The following is a 16,806-nucleotide window of genomic DNA, read 5'->3' on the forward strand; positions in this document are numbered from 1 at the left end:
GGAGGCCTTCGTGGAGAGACTTGATCAATACTTTGTGGCCAATGAATTGGAAGGGGATGAGAACGCTGCCAAACGAAGGGCGATCCTACCAACTGTCTGTGGGGCAACGACCTATGGCCTCATGAAGAATCTCCTAGCTCCGGCAAAACCAACAGAGAACTCCTATTAAGAATTGTGTACGTTGGTCCGGGAGCACCTAAATCCTAAGGAAAGCGTTTTGATGGCGAGATATCGGTTCCACACGTGTCAACGATCGGAGGGCCAGGAAGTGGCAAGCTATGTCGCCGAACTAAGGCGCCTCGCAGGACATTGTGAGTTTGAGGGATTCCTAGAACAAATGCTTTGAGACTTTTTCGTACTGGGCATTGGCCATGAGACAATCCTTCGCAAACTGTTGACTGTAGAAACTCCGAATCTAAGTAAAACCATAATGATAGCCTAGGCATTTATGTCCACCAGCGACAACACCAAACAGATTTCGCAGAATAAAGACATTTCGGCCAATACTGTGCATAAAGTAACGTCGGTTTTGAGCAGAAATATACATGGCAGAACGTACACGTCGGCTGCTGCTGCCCGACCTCAGATGATCCAGAGTCCGCCATCAATTGTTAATGCGAGGCAGTTAACACCTTGTTGATGCTGTGGAGGTGATCATCGGCCCCATCAATGCCGCTTCAAGCAATATGTGTGCAACGGTTGCAGCACAATGGGACACCTCCAGCGAATGTGCAGGCGAGCTGCAAACCCTGCAAACTACCACGTTGCAGAGGAAAATCGATCCACTGTGTTCAGGCTGAATTGGAGGCTCATACCGAGGAGGCAGAAGTGTACGGGGTACACACATTCACTATGAAATGTCCACCAATAATGTTGAAAGTTGAACTGAATGGAATTCCAGTATCTATGGAACCAGACACAGGTGCAGGTCAGTCCATAATGAGTAAACAGGCCTTCAACAGGCTGTGGGGTAAAAAAGCACACAGGCCCAAGCTCAACCCCATTCACACCAAACTAAGGACTTACACCAAGGAATTAATCCCTGTAATTGGCAGTGCAGAAGTCAAAGTCTACTTTGACGGAGCAGTACACAAACTCCCGCTGTGGATTGTGCCAGGGGATGGCCCCACATTGTTTGACAGAAGCTGACTGGGAAAAATCCGCTGGAACTGGGACGACATCCGAGCACTTTCATCCGTCGACGACGCCTCATGTGCCCAGGGTCTGAGCAAGTTCCCATCGTTGTTCAAGCAAGGCATTGGAAACTTCTCGGGGGCGAAAGTACAGATCCATTTGGTTCCCGGTACCCGACCCATCCACCACAAGGCACGGACGGTACTGTACATGATGCGCGAGAAAGTGGAAATTGAGCTGGACAGGCTGCAGCAAGAAGGCATCATCGCGCCAGTGGAATTCAACGAGTGGGCTGGTCCGATTGTTCCGGTACTTAAAGAGGACAGCACGGTTAGAATTTGTGGGAACTATAAAGTAACGATTAACCGTTTTTCGCGACAGGACCAGTACCTGCTACGCAAGGCAGCTGACCTATTTGCGCCACTGGCTGGAGGGAAGACGTTCACTAAGCTGGACCTGACCTTGGCCGACATGACGCAGGAGCTGGAGGAGTCTTCGAAAGGCCTCACCTGCATCAACACGCACAAAGGTCTGTTCATCTATAACCGGTGTCCGTTCGGGATTGGGTTGGCCGCGGCAATCTTCCAACGGAACATGGAGAGCCTGCTAAAGTTGGTTCCTCGCACCGTGATTTTCCAGGACGACGTACTGGTTACAGGTCGGGACATCATTGAGCACTTGAAGAATCTGCAGGAGGTTCTTAGTCGGTTGGATCATGTGGGGCTCAGGTTGAAACGCTCGAAGTGTGTTTTCCTGGCGCAGGAGGTCGAGTTCTTGGGAAAAAGAATCGCAGCGGACGGCATCAGACCCACCAACGCCAAGACGGAGGCCATCATGAACACGCCGTGACCACAGAATGTGACAGAACTGCGGTCGTTCCTGGGACTCCTTAACTATTTCGGTAATTTCCTACCTGGGTTAAGCACCCTGCTAGAACCCCTACATGCGCTACTGCGCAAGGGAGATGACTGGGTCTGGAGGAATTCACAAGAGGCTGCCTTTAAGAAAGCCAGAAATCTGTTGTGTTCAAACAAACTGCTTGTCCTGTATAACCCTTGTAAAAGGTTAGTGCTAGCTTGCGATGCGCCATCATACGGGGTAGGATGTGTGTTACAACAGGCTAACGAATTGGGGATCTTGCAACCGGTCGCTTATGCGTCCAGGAGCTTGTCCAAGGCTGAAAGGGCCTACAGCATGATTGAAAAAGAGGCTCTGGCGTGCGTTTACGGAGTAAAAAAAAATGCACCAGTACTTATTTGGCCTCAAGTTTTAGCTTAAAACTGACCACAAGCCGCTCATATCGCTGTTCTCTGAGAGCAACGGGATTAACACCAATGCCTCTGCCTGCATCCAAAGATGGGCGCTCATGCTGTCGGCATACAACTATGTAATCCACCACAGACCGGGCACAGAGAACTGCGCAGATGTTCTCAGTCGACTGCCATTGCCTACCACCAGGGTGGAAATGGCACAGCCAGCGGATTTGCTCATGGTCATGGAGGTTTTCGAGAACGAAAAGTCCCCCGTTATGGCCCGCCAGATCAGGACCTGGACCAGCCAGGATCCTTTACTGTCCTTGGTAAAAACTGTGTCTTCCATGGGAGCTGGTTCAGTGTCCCAGCAGAGATGCAGAAGGCAATTAAGCCGTTCCACAGGCGCAAAGACAAAATGTCCCTGCAGGCGGACTATCTGTTGTGGAGCAATCACGTGGTCTTGCCCAAGAAAGGCAGAGATAGGTTCATATTTGAACTGCACAGCACCCATCCAGGCATTGTAATGATGAAAGCCATAGCCAGTTCCCATGTGTGGTGGCCTGGCATCGACTCAGATTTAGAGTCATGTGTGCACCAGTGCAACACTTGCTCTCAGCTGAGCAATGTACCCAGAGAGGCACCACTAAGATTGTGGTTGTGGCCCTCCAAACTGTGGTCGAGGATCCATGTGGACTATGCGGGCCCATTTCTAGGCAAAATGTTTTTGGTTGTCGTAGACGCTTACTCAAAATGGATTGAATATGCGATAATATCTGTAAGCAGGTCCAAGGCCACTATTGAAAGCCTACAAGCCATGTTTGCCACGCACTGCTTGCCTGATGTCCTAGTCAGCGACAATGGGCCGTGCTTTACCAGTGCTGAATTCAAGGAATTCATGACCCGCAATGGGATCAACCACATCATATCTGCCCCGTTCAAGCCCGCATCCAACGGCCAGGCAGAACAGGCAGTTCAGACCATCAAGCAAAGCTTGAAACGTGTGTCGGAAGGCTCCCTGCAGACCCGGCTGTCCCGAGTGCTGCTCAGCTACAGCACCAGACCCCACTCAACTCACCGGGGTTCCCCCAGCCGAGCTGCTCATGAAAAGGGCATTCAAAACAAGGCTCTCTCTTGTCCACCCTGATCTCCATGATCACGTGGAGGGCAAACGACATCAACAAAGTGTGTACCATGACCGTTCAAATTTGTCACGCGATATTGAGATCAATAATCCCATGTATGTGCTCAATTATGGCCATGGTCCCAAATGGCTCGCTGACACGGTCACAGCCAAAGAGGGGAGTAGGGTGTTTCAGGTCAAATTGGCCAATGGACAAACGTACAGAAAACATTTGGACCAAATTAAATTGCAGTTCACCAACATTTTACGAACAACCCGAAGAAGATACCACCAACTTTGACCCTCCAACACACACATACACACAAGTGGCAACTGACATCATGATTGACCACGAAGCCGAACTCACCATCCCCAGCAGCTCGGCAAGGCAGGCTGCCCAACAGCCCAGTGAAGAGCTAACCAACTCACCCACACCCGCATTTGTACTGAGACGATCGATAAGGGAGCGAAAAGCCTCAGGTCATCTCACCTTGTAAATAAGTGTACTGTTGACTTCACGGGGGAGTGATGTTATGTATTTAACCCTTGTAACCTGTATTACACTACCACCAGAGGGCCTACCTGTTGGAATCCCAAGGGATCCTGGCATTCCTTGGGAGCACGGTATATAAGCAGGCCACCCACGAGGTACCTGCTATCTGGAGTCTTATTAAGGGAGCTAAGGTCACACTTGCTCATTGTCCACAGTACTCAGTTTCATCCTTTATTATGAGTGTACCACCCTCAATGGGTAAATGCTGACATCCCCTCGACCCCTGACCCTCAGTGTGGCATTGAGCCACATACCAAGCAGTAAGGTCACATGCTCACTTATCAGGCGATGGTGAGTGGTGGGTGTCGGGCGATGATGAGTGGTGGGTGTCAGGCGATGGGGAGTGGGTGGGTGTCGGGCGATGGGGAGTGGTGGATGTCAGGCGATGCTGAGTGTGTGGGTGTCGGGCGAAGGTGATGCTCACACATCACCCCCTGTGCTCACTGACCTACATTGGCTCTCGGTTAAGGAACACCTCGATTTCAAAATTCTCATCCTTGTTTTCAAGTCCATCCATGGCCCTCGCCCCCTCCCTATCTCTGTAATCTCCTCCAGCCCCACAACCCCCCGAGATGTCTGCGCTCCTCTAATTCTGCCCTCCTGAGCAGCCCTGATTATAATCGTTCAACCATTGGCGGCCGTGCCTTCTGTTGCCTGTACCCCAAGCTTTGGAACTCCCTCCCTAAACCTCTCCGCCTCTCCTTCCTCCTTCAAGACGCTCCTTAAAACCAACCTCTTTGACCCAGCTTTTGGTCACCTGCACTAATTTCTACTTATGCGGCTCAGTGTCAAATTTTTATCGCATAATACTCCTGTGAAACGCCTTGGGACGTTTCACTATGTTAAAGGTGCTATATAAATACAAGCTGTTGTTGTTAGTTACCCACTCTTTGGCTGGAACAGGTAGGGGGGAAATAAAGTAAAGAAATGGGATTCCTAACATGCGTGTAGGGCTCCTTCCTCCAGCAGCTCGCTGATTCGATACAAGGGTGGAGGTGTTGCTGCATTCGATTACCAGTAATGAAATAGAGCAGGTAGATGAGTTAAGTGTAGGCGAGCACCTCGGGAGCAGTAGACATAGAAACATAGAAAATAGGTGCAGGAGTAGGCCATTCGGCCCTTTGAGCCTGCACCACCATTCAATAAGATCATGGCTGATCATTCATCTCAGTACCCCTTTCCTGCTTTCTCTCCATACCCCTTGATCCCTTTAGCTGTAAGGGCCATATCTAACTCCCTCTTGAATATATCCAATGAACTGGCATCAACAACTCTCTGCGGTAGGGAATTCCACAGGTTAACAACTCTCTAAGTGAAGAAGTTTCTCCTCATCTCAGTCCTAAATGGTTTACCTCTTATCTTTCGACTATGTCCCCTGGTTCTGGACTTCCCCAACATCGGAAACATTCTTCCTGCATCTAACCTGTCCCGTCCCGTCAGAATTTTATATGTTTCTATGAGATCCCCTATCATCCTTCTAAACTCCAGTGAATAAAGGCTCAGTCGATCCAGTCTCTCCTCATATGTCAGTCCTGCCATCCCAGGAATCAGTCTGGTGAACCTTTGCTGCACTCCCTCAATAGCAAGAACATCCTTCCTCAGATTAGGAGACCAAAATTGAACACAATATTCCAGGTGAGGCCTCACTAAGGCCCTGTACAACTGCAGTAAGACCTCCCTGCTCCTATACTCAAGTCCCTTAGCTATGAAGGCCAACATACCATTTGCCTTCTTCACCGCCTGCTGGAGCTGCATGCCAACTTTCAATGACTGATGTACCATGACACCCAGGTCTCGTTGCACCTCCCCTTTTCCTAATCTGCCGCCATTCGTGTTTTTGCCACCAAAGTGGATAACCTCACATTTATCCATAGTATACTGCATCTGCCATGCGTTTTCCCACTCACCTAACCTGTCCAAGTCACTCTGCAGCCTCTTAGCGTCCTCCTCACAGCTCATACCGCCACCTAGCTTAGTGTCATCTGCAAACTTGGAGATATTACACTTAATTCCTTCATCTAAATCATTAATGTATATTGTAAATAGCTCGGGTCCCTGTACTGAGCCCTGCGGCACCCCACTAGTCACTGCCTGCCATTCTGAAAAGGACCCGTTTATCCCGACTCTCTGCTTCCTGTCTGACGATGCAGAAAAGGCCAGAACTGGAGGAGCTCAGAGATCTCGAAGGATGGAAGCAAAATGAGGCGAGGCAATATCAACAAAATGGTTCCCCGGCACTGCAACCCTTGACCCTACATCTGGTGTCCGGCACTGGGACCGTTGCCCCTACACCTGGTATCTGGCACTGGGGCCCTTGACCCTACACCTGGTGTCCGGCACTGGGGCCCTTGACTCTGCACCTGGATTGTTCAGTTTAAGATGAAAGGTAGCGACTGATTTGTGATAACTAGATCTGCATGAATTCACATGATAAGGCCAGGGAAACCACATTCTGAAACGGTGAGCTGCTGAGTGCTAAGAGGAAGCAACTGCGACACAGAACGAGCTGAGTAATGCCCCACCCAAAAAAATACAGAGCGAACATTCAGTAACAGCTTGTACATTCCGCACCCTCCACAGGGCGATAGGAGGAGTGTCAGAGGTCAGAGAGTCACATCTAGGGCCACAGGGCAAAAGGAGGTGTGTCAACTCCAATCGCAACATGCAGTCAGGGGTGAATGACAGAGAGATCATTGCTCCTGTTTGGAAGCAAGAGTGAAGGGCATTTAGATGTGTCCTAGTAGTAGGAAAAACTTCAGCCTTGAAAGGGACTGACTGAGGGGATAAATTACAGAGGGCTCCTGGAGACTTCCCTTTCCCCTGGCCACAAGTTTGGTGGAATACACTTGAAGATATTTATGGGCTCAGGCTATTAGCCCAGGCCCAATATATCCTAGGTCCAGGCCCAATGTATCCCAGGCCCAGGCCCAATGTACCCCAACCCAGGCCCAATGTACCCAACCCCTAGGCCCAATGTACCCCAGGCCCAGGCCAATATACCCCAGGCCCAATGTACCTCAGGCTCAATGTACCCCAGGCCCAATGTACCCCAGGCCCAGTGTACCCCAGGCCCAGACCCAGTGTACCCCAGCCTCAATGTACCCCAAGCCCAGCCTCAATGTACCCCAGGCCCAATGTACCCCAGGCCCAATGTACCCCAGGCCCAGGCCCAGTGTACCCCAGCCTCAATGTACCCCAAGCCCAGGCCCAATGTACCCCAGGCCTAGGTAGTAGTAATGGCTGTGGCCCCTCTGCCCTCTGTCCAAAACCAGCAGCCAAGGTTTCCAGGCCGAGGGTATTCTTGGTGGTCCTCGGTGGCACTTACGTTTCTCAGCTCCCATATCCTTGCTGCTGACCCTCTCCGATCCTGCGGTCCATGAGGGGATGGGTACGGCACCCCCCCGCCCCCACCCCTCGCCTTCCATCAGTGCTTGCCTGTAGTTCTGGGAGGGGAATGAGGCAGGAGGTAGCAGAAGCTGGGGGCACAAACTCTGCCCCTGGTCCCTGTGTTTTGTGCTCGGAAACTGAGTGTTCCCCAGAAGTGAAGCCAAGGATCATCAGCCTCCCCACATGGAATAGAACAGGTGAATCCTGATCCCGATGTGAAGCTAACCCAGGATTGTTGGACTTGGAGACGTCAGTTCAAACCGGTAGGTACAAGGCAAGTTCTGGGCTGATGTCGGGAGGCACATCCTCACACGGACCTCTGGAATCCATTGTCCTCGCTGCTGGTGCACCAGACACAAAGCAGAAGATGTGATTGACGGGTGAATGTAGCGGGGCAGTGTTCGGGCAGTTAGTTGTCCACTCATTAGTGATTAACGAACAGCAGCCACCTTGTGAACGATCACTGTTACTCAGTCACCGTACCACCGCTCTGTCCAGCCCGCCAATCGTCAGCAATGCAGCCCCGAGCTGAGTGAGGCCTTAGTGAGAATACACATACCGTGTCCTCATAATTCTCTCTCTCCTCTCCTCAATGTTCAACTACAAATGACTGTGAGGGTGGTGCATTATCCTCCTGTATTGTATTTTCTTCATGGGTTCTTAAGAATTCATAGCAACACATTGCTACTAAGAACCAGTTGGTTTATTAGCACAATGTTTAACAATCACACTACACATTACCAGTTCATCCACCAGGCTCACAACCACCTGCTCATCATGGACCCCCCCAAACCCAACTGGCTGGGGTTTTATTGAGTCTCGTGAACATCACGTAACTGGCTAAGCCACTCCCAACTCAACAGCTCTACCATCATCATCATCATAGGCAGTCCCTCGGAATCGAGGAAGACTTGCTTGCACTCTAAAAATGAGTTCTCAGGTGACTGAACAGTCCAATACAGAAATTACAGTCTCTGTCACAGGTGGGACAGACAGTGGTTAAAGGAAAGGGTGGGTGGGACTGGTTTGCCGCACGCTCTTTCCGCTGCCTGCGCTTGTTTTCTGCATGCTCTTGGCGACGAGACTTGAGGTGCTCAGCGCCCTCCCGGATGCACTTCCTCCACTTAAGGTGGTCTTGGGCCAGGGATTCCCAGGTGCCGGTTGGGATGTTGCACTCAATCAGGGAGGCTTTGAGTGTTTCCTCTGCCCACCTGGGGATCGCTTGCCGTGTAGGAGTTCCGAGTAGAGCGTACTCACAGATGCATACATTACACCAACCTTGGCATCAACACCCTCCTCCAGGGCCCCAAGCTCTGGAATTCCGCCCACCCACCCCTCCTCCTTTAAGACCCTCCTTAAAACCCAGCAGACGCCTCCTGCTTTCTCCTTCTTGGGCTCAGCATCCGCTTCTTCTGATATTGGCTCTCTGACGATGTTTATTTGCGTTAAAGGCACAACACAGGGGAAGGTTGTTGATGTTGCACGTGCTGAGCTGAGCTGGGGTCTGGTGACCATCCCCAGTACTTTGTCCCAGCAGGGTGGGAGGGTCAGTCGGGCGTTAGAAACAAACCATCTACACAAAGGTCCACACGCACGCGCTCTCCAACAGGGGACGCTGGCTAGCCATCAGGAGCAGGACCCCTGGCGGGATTGGCCCTTTCTACTTCTTGTGTTTCGCCTCCTTGTGTCAGCTGTGGCTCAGTGGGTGGCACCCTCGCCTCTGAGTCACACGTCTGTGGGTTCAAGTTCCACTGCAGGGACTTCAACACAAAAACTCTAGGCTGCCACTCCCAGTGCGGTGCTGAAGGAGCGCCGCACTGTCGGAGGTGCCGTCTTTTGGATGAGATGTTAAACCTCTTGGGTGGACGTAAAAGATCCCGTGGCACTATTTCAAAGAAGAGCAGGGGAGTTATCCCCCATGTGCTGGGGCCAATATTTACCCCTCAATCAACATAACAAAAAAAAAAGATTATATGGGTCATTATCACATTGCTGTTTGTGGGAGCTTGCTGTGCTCAAATTGGCTGCCACGTTTCCCACATTACAACAGTGACTACACTTTAAAAGTACTTCACTGGCTGTAAAGCGCTTTGGGACATTCGATGGTCGTGAAAGGCGCTATATAAATGCAAGTCTTCCTTCTAGCCCAGGGCACTGAGGCTAACTGTAGTGCAGCCTAGCCCTGCCAGAGCCCGAATGAGAGGACTCAGCATTGAACCCTAAGAGGCCGGCTTCAGTGCATGGTCCGTGTGGTTTAGCACCATGGCAGGTGGCGTTTCACCCACTGAGCCTGAAAACTGAAAAAGCAAGTGGGTAGATAAAACAGAGAAGGACGATGGTGAAGGGAAAGGAATGTGAGCTTGCTGGTTGCAACATGTTGCGGCAGAGACAGCCCCCACCATCCCGGTGTTTATGATGAGTTGCAGCTCTCTCAGAAGGGGAAGGCTGACATTTAGCAATGTTGGTTTCTGCTCTGCCTCAGGCTCTGGTTGGAAACGCCCCTGAAAGGCAACAGGAAGGGCCTTGCTGCAAGAATGCAAATTGTTGGTATCCAGTGCGTATATTACAGCTCTCGCTCACAGGAGCACACGCGTGACTGCTCGGGTTCCGGTCACACACCAGGCAACGCTGAAAGAGTCATAACTGTAGGGCTCACTTCCCAGGGTACGCAGAGTTCTCCTCACTCCCTCTTTGTTCCTTATTTCCAGAATCCGTTGAAGAAATGCCCTGATTATATCGCAGAACCCTGACTACACAAGCACGTTCGCACCACGTGTTGGCTGTCAGTGTTGTGCACTTAAGTCTATTCACACTGGGGGTGAGCAGTGTGTGATCCTGACCCAACCCTGCGACCATGGTTCTCCCGATCGCTCGCCGATTTTAGCGAATCAGTAGCTGAGCCATAAAGATCGAGGTTCACCCTTGGTCTATGCTGGGCTAGCCGATCTTAGTCAAGGTGGAGGGGGGGGCGGGGGGCTAGCCGATCTTAGCTAAGGTGGAGGGGGGGCGGGGGGCTAGCCGATCTTAGCTAAGGTGGAGGGGGGGGGCGGGGGGGGGCTAGCCGATCTTAGCCAAGGTGGAGGGGGGGCGGGTGGCTAGCCGATCTTGGCCAAGGTGGAGGGGGGGGGGCGGGGGGGGGCTAGCCGATCTTAGCCAAGGTGGAGGGGGGGCGGGTGGCTAGCCGATCTTGGCCAAGGTGGAGGGGGAGGGGCTAGTCGATCTCAGCCGAGGGGGGGGAGCTAGTCGATCTCAGCCAAGGGGGGGAGCTAGTCGATCTCAGCTGAGGTGGGGGGGGGGGGGAGGCTAGTCGATCTTGGCCAAGAGGGCCCGGGGGGGGGGGGGGTGGGAGGGGGCTAGACGATCTCAGCCGAGGTGGGGAGGGACTAGCCGATCTCAGGCAAAGTGGGTGGGGGGTGAGGGGTGCTAGCCAATCTCAGCCGAGCTTGCCTCAGCATACCTGGGCTCTAGAGCGACAAATCAGCCAGGGTTTCCCGTTGGATAGTCGACAGGGTGGAGCTCAACTGTGCTGCCCACCATGGTGGAATATCCTGCTGAAGCTCCTTGTCAAGGCTCACACACGACAAAGAAGCACTTTGGCTGCATAACGGTGCATTAGCAGGAGTCAGATACAGACAGCGAGAGAATTAGAGGGGGGGAAGGTTCCTATAATAGGCTCAGTCTCGGAGGAGTCATTGGTGAGTGATAAGGAGCAGTAGCCAGGCCTACTTCCTGCACCCTAGCCGGGGGGTGCTGAGGCTCATAGCAGCTAACTGGACGCATGGTGCCCCCTCAGGGAGCGGCGAGCTACACAATGGGTCCTGGAGTTTGGAAATGCTTCCATTAATTGGCAGCGGTCAATGACACAGTGGAGGATGGGCCCAACTACAGGGGCGAGTGGGCAGACGTGAGCAGACAACTGGCAGATGCAGTTTAGCATAAAGTTACGTGCTTCTAGATACAGACAATCAGCGGGATTACAGGATTAACAGGAAAATACTGAGAGACGGATGGGGAAAGGGATCTGGGAGTCATGGTAGGTAAATGCCTCAAGACACTTGGCCAATGTCTTCCTGCCGGCAAAATAGCTCATCAGACATTAGGTTACATAAGAAGGGATGGAATCTATGAAAGAAAAAGAAAGACTTGCATTTATATAGCGCCTTTCACGACCACCGGACGTCTCAAAGCGCCTTACAGCCAATGAAGTACTTTCTGAAGTGTAGTCACTGTGGTAATGTGGGAAACGCGGCAGCCAATTTACACACAGCAAGCTCCCGCAAACAGCAATGTGATAATGACCAGATAATGTTTTTTTGTTATGTTGATTGAGGGATAAATATTGGCCAGGACACAGGGGCGAACTCCCCCGCTCTTCTTCAAAATAGTGCCCCGGGATCTTTCATGTGCATCTGAGAGAGCAGACGGGGCCTTGGTTTAACGTCCCATCTGAAAGACAGTGAGGTGCTCTCTCAGTACTGCCCCTCTGACAGTGCGGCGCTCCCTCAGTACTGCCCCTCCGACAGTGCGGGTCTCCCTCAGTACTGCCCCTCCGACAGTGCGGCGCTTCCTCAGTACTGCCCCTCTGACAGTGCGGCGCTCCCTCAGAACTGCCACTCCAATAGTGCAGTGCTCCCTCAGCAACGCATTGGTAGTGTCAGCCTAGATTTTTATGCTCAAGTCCCTGGAGTGGGACTTGTTATGTATGCAACACCTTGTAACCACCATTCTACCGCCACCAGAGGGTGCATTTGTTGGAGTCCCAAAGGATCCCAGCATCACTTGGGAGCACTGCATATAAGCAGGTCTCCCATGCTGTGCCAGCACTCTAGAGTCGGAATAAAGAGACTCTGTATTAACACTTGACTCTGAGGTCACACTTACTCAAGTCTACAGTACTCAGTCACATTGCTTTATTTGAGACATAACAACTGGCGACAAGTAATAGATAACGAACCATCACGTAAAAATGCAGAGAACTGTTGGTATCATGGAGAAATTCTCAGAAGGTGACGATTGGGAAGCTGTCGTGGAGCGACTCGACCACTACTTTATGGCCAACGAGCTGGAAGGGAATGAGTTTGCTGCCAAACCAAGGGCAATCCTCCTCACCGTCTGCAGGGCAACAACCTATGGCCTCATGAAGAATCTTCTTGCTCCGGTGAAACCAACAACCAAATCGTATGAAGAACTGTGTACGTTGGTCCGGGAGCACCTAAATCCGAAGGAAAGCGCTCTGATGGCAAGGTATCGATTTTACACATGTCAACAATCTGAAGGGTAGGAAATGGCGAGCTACGTCGCCGAACTAAGGTGCCTTCCAGGATTCCTGGAGCAAATGCTAAAGAGATATTTTTGTGCTTGGCATTGGCCATGAGGTTATCCTTCGCAAACTATTGATTGTTAAAACACCGAACCTGAGCAAAACCATAATGATAGCCCAGGCATTTATGTCCACCAGCGATAACACCAAACGAATTTCGCAGCATAAAGATGCATCGGCAAGTACTGTACACAAAGTAATGTCATTTTCAGGCAGGAATGCATATGGCAGAACGTACACGCCTGCAGCTGCACGACCTCAGATGACTCAGAGTCCGCCATCAAGTGTGAATGCGAGGCAATTAACTCCTTGTTGGCACTGCAGAGGTGATCATCGAGCTCATCAATGCCACTTCAAACACTATGTGTGCAAAGGCTGTGGAACAATGGGACACCTCCAGCGAATGTGCAAATGAGCTGCAAACCCTGCAAACCACCACATTGCAGAGGAAGACCGATCCATGGCAGATCAAACTGGACTAGAGACTCGAACCGAGGAGGCAGAAGTGTACGGGGTACACACCTTCACTACGAAATGTCCATCGAGCATGTTAAAAGTTGAACTGAACGGAATTCCAGTACATAAATAAAAAAAAGCAGTCCTGATTGCTAAGAATTTTTTTTTTAAGAAGCACCAAATTAGACACCAAGTCAGTCTATCATGAACAAAAAGGCCTTCGAGAGGCTGTGGTGAAACAAGGCACGAAGGCCCAAGCTGAGCCCTATTCATAACAAGCTGAGAACTTACACTAGAGAGCTGATCCCTCTAATTGGCAGTGCAGTAGTAAAAATCTCCTTTGATGGAGCGGTGCACGAACCATCACTATGGGTTGTACCAGGAGATGGCCCCACACTGTTCGGCAGAAGCTGGCTGGGAAAAATCCGCTGGAACTGGGACGACATCCGAGTGCTTTCGTCCATCGACGATGCCTCATGTGCCCAGGTTTTGAGCAAGTTCCCGTCGTTGTTTGAGCCAGGCATCGGAAAATTTCTCTGGGGCGAAGGTGCAGATCCACTTGGTTCCCGGTACACGACCCATCCACCACAAGGCACGTGCAGTGCCATACATGATGTGAGAGAAAATGGAGATCGAGCTGGACAGGCTGCAACAAGAGGGCATCGTCGCGCCGGTTGAGCTCAATGGGTGGGCGAGTCCGATTGTTCCGGTTCTCAAGGGCGACGGCACGATCAGAATTTGTGGGGACTATAAAGTACCCGCTACCCAAGGCAGACGACCTATTTGCGACGCTGGCAGGAGGGAGGACATTCACCAAGTTAGACCTGACCTCGGCTTACATGACGCAGGAGCTGGCGGAATCTTCGAAAGGCCTCACCTGCATCAATATGCACAAAGGTCTTTTCATCTACAATAGATGCCCGTTTGGGATTCGATCGGCCTCGGCTATTTTTCAAAGGAACATGGAGAGTCTACTAAAGTCAGTTCCGCATACCGTGGTTTTCCAGGACGACATATTGATCACAGGTTGGGACACCATCGAACACTTGCAGAACCTGGAAGAGATTCTAAGTTGGCTAGATCGTGTGGGCCTCAGGTTGAAATGCTCGAAATGCACCAGAGGTCGAGTTCTTAGGGAGAAGAATCACGGAAGATGGCATCAGACCCACCGACGCCAAGATGGAGGCCATCAAGAACGCGCCGAGACCACAGAATGTGACGGAGCTGCGGTCGTTCCTGGGACTCCTCAATTATTTTGGTAATTTCCTACCTGGGTTAAGCACCTTGCTAGAACCTCTACATGTGTTGCTACACAAGGGAGATGACTGGGTATGGGAGAATGCTTTTGAGAAAGCCAGAAATCTGTTATGTTCCAACAAACTGCTTGTTCTGAATGACCCATGTAAACATTTAGTGCTAGCTTGCGATGAGTCTTTGTACGGGGTCGAGTGTGTGTTACAACAAGCAAACGAATCGGGAACATCGCTTATGCATCCAGGAGTTTGTCCAAGGCCGAAAGGGCCTACAGCATGATCGAAAAAGAAGCTCTGGCATGTATTTACGGGGTGGAAATGGCACAGCCTGCAGACTTGCTCTTGGGTGATGGATGCATTTGAAAACGAAAAGTCACCCGTTACGGCCCGCCAGATCAGGACCTGGACAAGCCAGGATCCTTTACTGTCCCTTGTAAAAAACTGTGTCCTCCATGGGAGCTGGTCCAGCGTCCCAGCGGAGATGCAGGAAGAGATCAAGCCGTTCCAGCGGTGCAAAGATGAAATGTCCATACAGGCGGACTGTCTTTTGTGGGGTAATCGCGTGGTTTTGCCTAAGAAAGGCAGAGAAACGTTCATACGCGACCAAACAGTACCCACCCAGGCATAGTAATGATGAAAGCTATAGCCAGATCCCATGTGTGGTGGCCCGGCATCGACTCAGATTTGGAGTCTTGCGTGCACCAATGCAACACTTGCTCTCAACTGAGCGATGCACCCAAGGAGGCACCACTAAGTTTGTGGTCATGGCCCTCCAAACCATGGTCTAGGATCCACGTTGACTTCGCAGGCCCGTTTCTAGGCAAAATGTTTTTGGTTGTTGTGGATGCTTATTCAAAATGGATTGAATGTGTTATAATGACTAAGCACATCCACTGCCACCATCGAAAGTCTACAAGCCATGTTTGCCACGCACGGCCTGCCTGATGTCCTAGTCAGCGACAATGGGCCGTGCTTCACCAGTGCTGAATTCAAGGAATTCATGACCCGCAATGGGATCAAACACGTCACATCTGCCCCGTTCAAGCCCGCATCTAATGGCCAGGCAGAACAGGCAGTCCAAACCATCAAGCAAAGCTTGAAACGCGTGTCAGAAGGCTCCCTGCAGACCCGCCTGTCCCGAGTCCTGCTCAGCTACCTCACAAGACCCCAATCGCTCACCGGGGTTCCCCCTGCCAAACATGAAAAGGGCACTCAAAACAAGACTCTCTCCAGTCCACTCTGATCTCCATGATCATGTCGAGGGCAGGCGGCATCAACAAAGAATGTACCATGATCGCACAAATTTGTCACGTGATATTGAAGTCAATGACCCTGTATTTGTACTCAACTATGGACATGGTCCCAAATGGCTTTCTGGCACTGTCGTAGCCAAAGAAGGGAGTAGGGTGTTTGAAGTCAAACTTGCAAATGCACTAACTTGCAGAAAGCATTTGGACCAAACCAAACTGCGATTCACAGACAGCCACGAGCAACCCAAGAGGACACCACCAACTTCGACCCTCCGATACACACACAAGTGGCAACCAACATCACGGTTGACCACGAAGCTGAACTCATCATCACCAGCAGCCCAGCAAGGCCAGCTGCGCAGCAGCCCAGCGAAGGCCCCACCAACTCACCTGCACCTGTGTTTGTACCGAGGCGATCGACTAGGGAGCGGAAAGCCCCAGATCGTCTCACCCTGTAAATAAGTGTACTATTGACTTTGCGGTTGGGGGGGGGGGGGGAGTGATGTTATGTATGCAACACCTTGTAAGCAGCATTCTACCGCCGTCAGAGGGCGCATCTGTTGGAGTCCCAAGGATCCCAGCATCCCTTGGGAGCACTGCATATAAGCAGGCCTCCCATGCTGTGCCAGCACTCCAGAGTCAGGATAAAGAGACTAAAGTCACACTTACACAAGTCTACAGTACTCAGTCACATTGCTTTATTTGAGACATAACAGGACTTGAACTCAAAACTTTCTGCCTCAGACACGAAGTTGCTACCCACTGAGCCACGGCTGAGCATTGGGTGAGGCCCCACTTGGAGTAATAGACATGATGTTGTGAAGCAGCTGATACAGGAAAGACATGTGTGAGCTGGAGAAGGTGCCAGACGAGCCTGCACACTCTTGCTGCCATTTGCGATGAGCTGACGCTGCATGTCGGGGCCTACCCGTCAGGCTCCATCAGCCAATATTCACCTCACCGGACGGGCCCTTCAGTCACATGGAGGAGGGCCCCGTTCAGGTGGTCTTGGTAGACCGGGTCCGCACAGGGTCCGCCAGGAAATCGTTCAGCCCAGACCTCTGACTCCTCCTGCTGCAA

The sequence above is a fragment of the Pristiophorus japonicus genome, chromosome 20 (genome assembly GCF_044704955.1).
Source record: "Pristiophorus japonicus isolate sPriJap1 chromosome 20, sPriJap1.hap1, whole genome shotgun sequence".
Classification (NCBI taxonomy): domain Eukaryota; kingdom Metazoa; phylum Chordata; class Chondrichthyes; family Pristiophoridae; genus Pristiophorus; species Pristiophorus japonicus.